The sequence below is a fragment of the Ooceraea biroi genome, chromosome 3, assembly GCF_003672135.1.
Source record: "Ooceraea biroi isolate clonal line C1 chromosome 3, Obir_v5.4, whole genome shotgun sequence".
Taxonomy (NCBI): Eukaryota; Metazoa; Arthropoda; class Insecta; order Hymenoptera; family Formicidae; genus Ooceraea; species Ooceraea biroi.
In genome coordinates, this window is record NC_039508.1 from 8,314,786 (window position 1) to 8,325,220 (window position 10,435).

General features: G+C 40.0%; 2 pseudogenes; both read left to right on the top strand.

Moving 5' to 3' along the window:
* The first annotated feature begins 703 nt into the window (after positions 1-703).
* LOC113561585 lies at positions 704-2,301 on the top strand (annotated as a pseudogene).
* A 2,886-nt stretch (positions 2,302-5,187) lies between these two features.
* On the top strand, positions 5,188-10,088 carry LOC105282207 (annotated as a pseudogene).
* The last annotated feature ends 347 nt before the right edge of the window (positions 10,089-10,435 follow it).

The following is a 10,435-nucleotide window of genomic DNA, read 5'->3' on the forward strand; positions in this document are numbered from 1 at the left end:
ACAAGTTATAAATAAACAAGTTATAAATAACAATAACAAGTTATAAATAAGCATATTCATTTACATTTTATAATAATAATGTTGATTAATTAATGCTTTTTTATTCTTCTCTAATTAAATACGTAGGCTACTGGAAAAGTTTCTGCAATCTAGTACTTCCAGTGGCACCAACGTTCTGCTACTATCATATCCGTAAAATTAAACGTTTCTAACCTATAATTCAGTTGACAGTTTGTACCCAGCCAACTAGTTTTGTTTGCACAGTATTTTAAAAGAAGTTATTTTGTGAGAAAATGGAAATTTCGCGTGAAAATTTTCGGGCAATGATTTTTTACGATTAAAAATGTAGTCTAACTCCGAAACAATGCATCGATCGACTTCATTTGGCTTTTGGGGATGAAGCACCATCCAATAGGACTGTTTATAATTGGTTTGCCGAATTCCAACGTGGACGCACCTGTCTTAATGACGAATTTTGTGAAGGTCGTCCATCCACGTCTGTTGTTGCCACTAATGTTGATGCTGTGCATGAAATGATTGAGCGAGATCGGCATGTGACATACCGCGAGATTCAGGCATCCTTGGGCATTGACATGAAAGCAATACACACGATTTTGCATGATCACTTGAACGTACGGAATCTTTGCAGTCGTTGGATCCCACACAATTTGACCGAAGCTTATGAAAAACAGGCTCGTGTTAAATGGTGCAAAGAAATGCTCAAGAAATTCAACCGAGGTCGGTCACATTTGGTCTACAACATCGTTACTGGGGACGAAACGTGGATCTATTCGTACGAGCCCGAAAGTAAACAACAATCCACTGTTTGGGTGTTTCAAAGTGAGCCGAAACCAACAAAAGTTGTTCGTTCACGCAGTGCTGCCAAGTAAATGATTGTTTGTTTCTTCGGTTATACGGAACATGTGGCAACCATGGCTTTAGAAGATCGAAGGACTGTAAATGCTGATTGGTATACAACAATTTGTTTGCCAGAAGTCATCAATGAATTGCGTAGAACAAACCGAAATCGTCGCATCATCCTTCATCGTGACAACGCCAGCTGTCACTCAGAACGTCAAACCGTTGATTATTTTATCCAGTAAAAATGTCGAATTGATGACTCATTGTCCATATTCACCTGATTTATCACCTAATGAATTCGTTTTGTTCCCAAACATCAAACATAAGATGCGTGGTAAGCGATTTGTGTCACCTGAAGTAGCTGTTGAAGCATTCCGAACACTGGTTTCTGAGGTTACAGCCTCAGAGTGGAAAAAATGCTTCGAAAATTGGTTTTTGAGCGTATGCAAAAGTGTATCGATCTTAAAGGCGAATACTTTGAAAAACAATAAAGCCATTTACCGAATTTTACATGTTTTTTCATATCGTTTGCAGAAACTTTTCCAGCAGCCTACGTATTATATTATATATATTATATACTATTTTTATATTACACTATATTTACTTACCTGAACCGCTATTTGATGACATAATAGAAAAATAATATTTACTTAAAAGAAGTCAAGTAGATCCGACCGAACTGGCTATTTTATTGCTGGTAAATACACAACGTTTCGACCTGTGGATTTCAGGTCCTTTTCAAGTGAAAATATTCAGTCAAAACCTACAAATTAAACAATAATATCACTAATAAATCAATATAAATTAATGACAAACCGACGAACCCGAACTCACTGGCTGGAGATGACCGAAGCGATGTCAGAGCGAACACAATCATAAGACGGCACTCAACTGACTGAGTCACCAGCTTCTGAGAAAAATATATCTGAGCTCTGGAAAATGAAATCGTAAATAGCTGGAAGGTCTTCTGTGTCCTTCTGTAGATTGAGTGTGTCATTATTTGCTTTGATGAAATACATTTTTGCAATTTCTCTCTTCCGCCGGTGAGACTCATGATGCAAAATTTTTGTATTGCACCAATCAAATTTGAGAGATGACCGAATCAAATTTGATTGGTGCAATACAAAAATTTTGCATCATGAGTCTCACCGGCGGAAGAGAGAAATTGCAAAAATGTATTTCATCAAAGCAAATAATGACACACTCAATCTACAGAAGGACACAGAAGACCTTCCAGCTATTTACGATTTCATTTTCCAGAGCTCAGATATATTTTTCTCAGAAGCTGGTGACTCAGTCAGTTGAGTGCCGTCTTATAATTGTGTTCGCTCTGACATCGCTTCGGTCATCTCCAGCCAGTGAGTTCGGGTTCGTCGGTTTGTCATTAATTTATATTGATTTATTAGTGATATTATTGTTTAATTTGTAGGTTTTGACTGAATATTTTCACTTGAAAAGGACCTGAAATCCACAGGTCGAAACATTGTGTATTTACCAGCAATAAAATAGCCAGTTCGGTCAGATCTACTTGACTTCTTTAATTGTTTCTTCCTAGCGGAATAAAAATATTATTTACGTAATATTTACTTACCTGATCCGCTATCTGATGACATAATAGGAAAATAATTGATTTTTTTCACAAATCACAAATTTATGAAAGAATAAATGACTTACACCACTGTCAAAATAAACAAGAACTGAATTTTGTTTAACGATCCAACTATTAGCTTCATCTATTGATTTAATTTTCTGTGATTTTGCGAAACTGACTTTACATTATTGTAATTTAAATGTGTGCGCGTCGTAATCGCGGACACGATCGCGCGTGCGGAGTTGCAGATTTGAGAAAACCGGTACAGCCCAGCGCTGAGTTCGGAGCGTGCGTCGTGCGAATCCGAAGACTCGCTAGAGATATGGCAGGTTTTATTCAAGAAATTAGCCGGGTGCAATTAAAGTCACATTTATTTCACACGACCATTGCTGACCGTCGGGAGGCGCGGTGACGTTGGCCGTCGGGAGCGAGCGATTGACGCTGGCCGTCGGGAGCGAGTGATCACTCCGCGAACTCGGTGGTTGGTTTGGCGAGACGTTTGATGACCGATCGGAATGTCTGGAGGTTGGTGACGATTGGACGGACGCTGACAATGTTCGATTCACTAGCGAAGACCACGGTCCAGCCAACACGCTTCGCTTGATCACTCACCACACGCCCGACGTAAAGTTACACAGGTGACGACACAAACTGACGAGATAATAGTTTGATTCACTGTCGATACCGGACATGCACACCGGCAATGCGCGTCTTGATTGCTGACGTGGATCGGCGGATCCAATGCGGACCGCAAATGAATGCAGAGCTAGCGGTTCGCGTGTGGCACTGTAAGATCGCCTTTCGATAGTCGATTGAGATGCAGTTCGCGGCTCCAATACAGAGACGGAGTACGCGGCGCGTCACTCCGTTACAATTTTAGTACAGCGCGGGCAGTAGCAGGCGACAGACTCTTTCTTAAACGCTGAGTACAGCGGAGCGCGGAGCGGGAAAGAGCAGGCACGCGACTGACTCGATTCCACGAGCGATCGGCAACGGATTACCAATTTTCAGTTTTTGCCAAAACGTGTGGTTGCGTCTTATTGGCTGATCACCGATCACGCGTTTGAAGTGAGACAATCAACATAAACACGACGAGTCGTTAGAGTCGCTAAATTTCGGATCGCAGGGTACCAGCTGAACGTATCACAACAATTCGCGGACAATGAAGAAAGAAACGCGGAGCTCTCGGCTTTCGTAGATCTCGAACGTTCGATATTTTCGAATGTATACTCGCACACGTTGATTTTCGGACAAAATGCATGCAATACAAAATATAGGATAAATTCATTTTTTTAGATTTTTTACTTAGGCCACTTTTATAATCACGGGCACAAATAAAGCTCCTGGCCAAAAACAGAGACAACTGACAAAATTTCCTAGAAGCCCTATGCTCCAGTTAGGAGTAAGAGGAAAATATTATTATTATTCTTATTCTTTAATCAAGAGACATGGTAGTGTCTTGCGCCAAGTATACGCGCAACGAGACCGCACCGTGACTCTTTTACGCGAAGCGACGCTTTCGCAGACACTCAGATTATTAGATCTCAATAACCGCTGAACGGATGAACTTCTAAGTAGGCTCAATGAATAGCTTAGGGTCGAGTTATATAATAAAAGTGTTTTTATTTTTCTTGTACGTGCCCTACGAGCGGAGATATGGCGATGCAAAGTCTGAAATTGGAAAATTTCATTTAAGAAACGTCGTCGTCATCATCATCAAATGTACAGTCCGTTCTTTTTCGTCGAGATGGCAGCAGCTCCGTTTATATCGACCGGAGGAGATGCTGTTGGTATATCCGTGTGACTCACACATAACGATCATATGTAGAGGCTCTACATTAGAAAACTCTAACTTATCGACCCGTCATGTGTAAGTCACACGGATATACGGACAGCATCTTCGCCGGTCGGTGTACGACAAGTGTACGACGCGATGTAGTGCAAGAAGTTTTTGCGAGAGAACGAGTGAGTGAGTGAGTGAGTGAGCGATAGGGCGAGTGAGTGAGAGGGCGCGAGAGAGAGAGAGAGAGAGAGAGAGAGAGTGAGAGAGCGAGTGAGTGAGAGGGCGAGAGAGAGAGAGCGAGAGCGAGAGAGAGAGAGAGCGAGAGCGAGAGAGTGAATGAGAGAGCGAGTGAATGAAAGAGCGAAAGAACTAGTGAATGAGTATAAAGGAAGACCCGGGCGGGAAATCCGACCGCAGCCGAGGAAGTGAAGTGAAAGTGTTATTGTTTCGTCGTTAAATAACCTATCCATTGAGTGAGATTGAATACAATGTAAGTAACCTATGTAAGTAACCTATACATTTTATTCTGATTATTATTAGTATTATTTAATAATGTTAGAGAAGTAATATAATTAAATAAAATTAATAAATTTACTCGAGTTCTCTTTGATCAATCGCACTTTCCGTTAATGACAACAATTTTTTCATGCACATTTCTGTGTCTCGTAGGCGATCAGAGTAGCTTTCCTGGGGTTAGAGAACTTCCACGATTATCCTCAGGCAATCGCCAAAATTAAAAACCTGCTTCTCGGTGAACTAGCGAAGACGATGACGTCGATGGATCGACATTAACCAAGTTTTATTTGAAAAGATCATCGATGGACTTAATTGCAGCCAGGACAATTGGTCGAAATGTGTCTCGCACATATCGCGAGAGATTATTGTAGAGAAATAATCTGTCGCACAAAGAAGTTCACTGAATACTTTACAAAATCCTTTCACGGAGGAGGAAATGCTTCGAGTGTGCTCCCAGAATAGCGTGTAATAAGTTGAAGAATAAAATCAGTCGAGCATCCGACTTTTAGTCTCGCGATATTATTTGACAGATCGTGAATGGTGAGTCGTTTGAATAAATCTATTGTTTTCAGTGAGCAGGAGGCGAAATTTGTACAGGATCGTATAACAGGCGTGGAGAAGCACTTCGCTGAACTATGCACGATATTTGCAGCGTTTACCAGGAAAGCAGCCAGGTGATGACCGGCTAACTCTATCGATTATTTTTCCTCAGCGATACACACGGACCCTTCACCCGCAATCGCTTCGATGTAAAACCTCATTTCCGTTTATTATTCACCAGCAATATTATTTTCAGACTGCGCGATAATAAAAGTGACGAGCTTGCAAAAGTAATACAGGTCTATAGTGATACGGAAACTATAAATCGATCCATGAGTAATGGATTGGCGAACTTTTCCGCAACGTTATCAGTCGTCGGTGATTATAGGTAAAAACGATTCTTCAAATTACATATCTTTCACGAAATCTGTCTAATTAATTAAAACTAATACATATAATTAAATAATTTAAGATTCGAGAAAGAAAGCCTAGGAATCGTCAGATGATAGTATCCTTACAATTAAAACCTCATTTTACAAGCATCACTTAATTTTAATCGTGATTTCATTAATTCCATGGCTTTCGTAATTGTAAATCGAAAGATCATTTAAATGATAAATAAATTCGCGCAATAAATATATTGATGAAATCATTTCAAACTAATATAACTATGTTACTCAAGTATCTCTTGTTACAAATCTTTATCTAAAAAGGAATATTTATTATTAGTCACAGGCCGAGTGTGAATGATGAAAGCATCCGTTGAGGTGTCCCGAGTGGTCAAGGGATTGGAGGAGCAGATCAACTCGTTCGAGCGACGAAAGCTGCACGATTTGAAATCTGTACTATTGCATTTCGTCACCATCGAACTGCGGTTTCACACAAAGACTCTTGAACTTCTGACTAAAGCGTACCAAGATATCGTATCTATCGACGAGATTAAAGATCTTGAGGTGAGATCTCGAGAACAATTTTTACTAAATTTCTTCAAATCGTGTGATCATTTTTATATTTATAAAGAGTTTATTTCAATATTAAGAGATATTAAATATATATATATACACTCGTCAACAAAATTATCGCATAGGTAAATATACGTCAAAATTTCGCATAATTTCAAATAAGCATAACTCCGCGAAAAATTGTCGTATCAAAGTTTTTTTTCTATTTTCAAGGGTAAAGTCTGTACTTTAAGAAGCATTTGTTGGATTTTGAATTTACCCTTTCCCCTTCCGCCATCTTATACAAAAATAAGGACATGTTACGCTTCCAAAAAAATTGCATACTTTGACGCACTCTATGGGATAGAGTAAATTTTTTTTGCAAATTTCATGACAATCACCGCAAAATATACTTTTCCCTGCAAATTAAAAAAAAATTGAGGTCTCTACGACTTTTCTTTCGCAGAATATGTCGTATCAAAGTTACCTATGCGTTTTTGCACAAATACCGTCAGCATTAGCATTACCCGATGCGCACCACGGGGAGGTTGCTGATCGGATTTTGCGCATCATGTGTGTGTGTGTGTGTGTCGTGGGGGGTGGGGTGCACGCGCGCATTTTGAAGGAGAAGAAGAATGTTTGCGCTTAAAATTGTGTATTTCCACCTCGTCTATATGACTGCGGTAACTTTACAGAAAAACGCCGTATATCATACTCTTTTTTAGAAAGATCTCATGTCGAAAAATGATAACTGTAGTAAGTTTATAGAGAAGTGCTGTGTATTAACTGTTTATTGTGTATCTGTTTATTAGCGTCCGACACTTTACCCTTTACTTCAGATTTACCCTTGAAAATAGAAAAAAAAACTTTGTGATACGACAATTTTTCGTGGAGTTATGCTTATTTGAAATTATGCGAAATTTTGACGTATATTTACCTATGCGATAATTTTGTTGACGACTGTATATATACATACATATATATATATATACAGGGTGTCCGGTAACTCACGACTCAACACTCGTGAGTGGATAAAGAGGACTGAACTGAGTGGAAAAATCCTATACCATTTTGCAATTTTCACAATAGTTAACGAGTTATTAATTATTAAAAATCGCTGTATTAGTCCGGCCTACCGCCGAATGCAAGTGTGCGGCGAGATGCGACCGCCTAGCGATCAAAGTTGCTAGGCGCGAGAAGTTGTTTATTACAAATGGCATGCCTAGCCATTGCCACTGCGATCGCTAGACACTCGATCGCTAGGCGGTCGCATCTCGCCGCGCGCTTGCATTCGGCGGTAGGCCGGACTAATAGCACGATTTTTAATAATTAATAACTTGTTAACTATTGTGAAAATTGCAAAATGGTATAGGACTTTTCCACTCAGTTCAGTCCGCTTTATCCACTCACGAGCGTTGAGTCGTGAGTTACCGGACACCCTGTATATCATGTATAAATGTATAAGTTACGTTATATTAAAGTTGTGTTATTTAATGTAATCCTTATTCACTTTCTAATAGCTCAGTCAATCGTAATAAAGAAAGATGATTCAAAGCAATAGAAAAAGTACAGTTTTATAAAAAAGTGTAAGTTTATTTTATAATATAATGGTTTATAATAAATTGAACACAGGAGCATCGATAATCGTTTTGTTAGAAGATAATAGACAGGATGAAGAGAGCGAGATTACTGCAACGTAAAGAGAAAGAAAATTAATAGAACTTCTCAATATTAATAAAAATATAATATTGTTGGTGCGAGACACTACCGTGTCTCTTGATAGAATATAATATATTTATTTGTGTGTTTTGGGTATAAAGTATTTATTAATATATTAATGACGCGCCCGCCGCGCCCCCCACGTCCGCGGTGCCCGCGTATTATTGGTTCATTAGGATGCAATATGTGAAAATGCGCCACAAAGAAACAATTGCCTTACGATCCGTTGCGGTAACGCCGCAGCTAGAAGGCGAAGCGACCATTTGCAAACAGGCAGCCATGGAGGAAGGAGGACGTGAGTAGATTTTATAAAATTTATTGTAAACGTTATTTATTCCCACACCACACACACACACACACACACACACACACTCTCTCTCTCTCTCTCTCTCGCGCGCGCGCACACACATACATACATACATACATATACATACATACATACATACATACATAATATATATGTATTTTCTGTTGCAGATATGGATATAGACTTTCCAGACTCGCCCATGCTCCCATCGTCACAGGTGGTGGTACTGCCTGTACCACCGCAAGTACTACCGCCGCTACCACCGCAAGTACTACCGCCGCTACCACCGCCGCTACCACTGCCTGTGGCGATGGGACAGCTCAGTCCGGTAACAGCGGCCCCCCCGGCGAGAGCGGCCCCCCCGACGAAAGCGGCCCTTCCGGCGACAACGGCCACGGCCCCTCCGGCGACAGCGGCCCCGGTCCGGATGACAGCGGACGAAAAGATTTTACCCAGTAAGTATATAAAAAAAATATATATATATAATACAGTACCATAATACAGTACAATGATGTATTCCGGATTTCGTATTGGCATTTGCCAATTATGGCGACTGTCCAATATTTCCGGAAGCATGCATTTATAGTAGAAACGTGTTAGGAAAGCATTTGATCTTTCCAAAAAACTTCATCTCTGTAACACGCACTATTTTGAAGCTTTTAGGCGTCCACACGGCAAACATGCAATATTCTCGCCGTGTGATATTTAATTGACATTGAACCTGATAAAAGAATCGATGTTTCTGATTCATTTTATCAGGATTATATATATATATATATATATACACTACTCAACAAAAAATAGGGAACACTTTCTAAACCCTAAAAATTAAGCAATTTTCAAACCACTGAAACTCGGCGAAAAATTATCGTGTAGGAAAAAAATTAAAAAAGCGTTTTAAAGTTTGAAGTTTCAACTTTAACGCGCTTTCGGTAGATTTTCAAAATTTATTTATCTTTCTTGGTCTATGCTTTAAAAAGGAACACATTGCTTTGTTCCTTAAAATTACGTATTTTTAACAACTTAAAACTCAATAAAATAAATTTCTTTCGCAAAATGCAACTCACGTTCCATAAACTACAACATTTCGCCTACAAAACGCTTTTTTAAAAACTTTCCTACGAATTTTTTGACCGATTTACATGATTTTGAAGTTACCCCTTTTTTTCTTGAAAAGTGACGTTTACTGCCGAATTAGCGTTACCCAATGTGCACCACGTGGAGGTTGCCGGTCGGATTTTGCACATTGTGTGTGTGTGTGTGTGTGGTGTGTGTCACAGCAGAGATAAGGACCCCACAGTTCGTCACTCCTACAGTATTTAAAGACTCCAAACCCTCTCTGTTGTGTGTATGTGTGTGTGCGTGCGCGCGCGCGCGTGCAGGCGTGACTTTAATATCGTGTGTTACCTCTTCTTTGATTAATTACCGTTTGTAAGCGCTCTCGAATGTTTATGCACCTTTCGATCATGCTTTGTGGAATTTCATGCCAAATTTGTCTGAGCGCTTCTTCCAATTGATTTAAATTATGCGGCTGTTCCTCGCGACATCTTAATCGCCGTTCCATTTCGTCCCAAATGTGTTCAATGGGATTTAAATCTGGACTATTGGCGGGATGTGGTAGTAATGGAATATCGTGTCGTTCGAAAAAACGCTGAGTTACGGTGGCCGTGTGAGGACGAGCGTCCAGATTTAAATCCTATTGAACACATTTGGGACGAAATGGAACGCCGATTAAGACGTCCCGAGGAACAGCCGAATAATTTAAAGCAATTGGAAGAAGCGCAAAAATTTGGCACGAAATTCCACAGAGCACGAGCGATAGGTGCATAGACATTCGAGAGCGCTTACAAGCGGTAATTAATCAAAGAAGAGGTAACACACGATATTAAAGTCACGCTTGCACGCGCGCGCGCGCACGCACACACACATACACACAACAGAGAGGGTTTGGAGTCTTTAAATACTGTAGGAGTGACGAACTGTGGGGTCCTTATCTCTGCTGTGACACACCACACACACACACACACACACACAATGTGCAAAATCCGACCGGCAACCTCCACGTGGTGCACATTGGGTAACGCTAATGTCGGCGGTAAACGTCACTTTTCAAGAAAAAAAAGGGGTTACTTCAAAATCGTGTAAATCGGTCAAAAAAAATCGTAGGAAAATTTTTA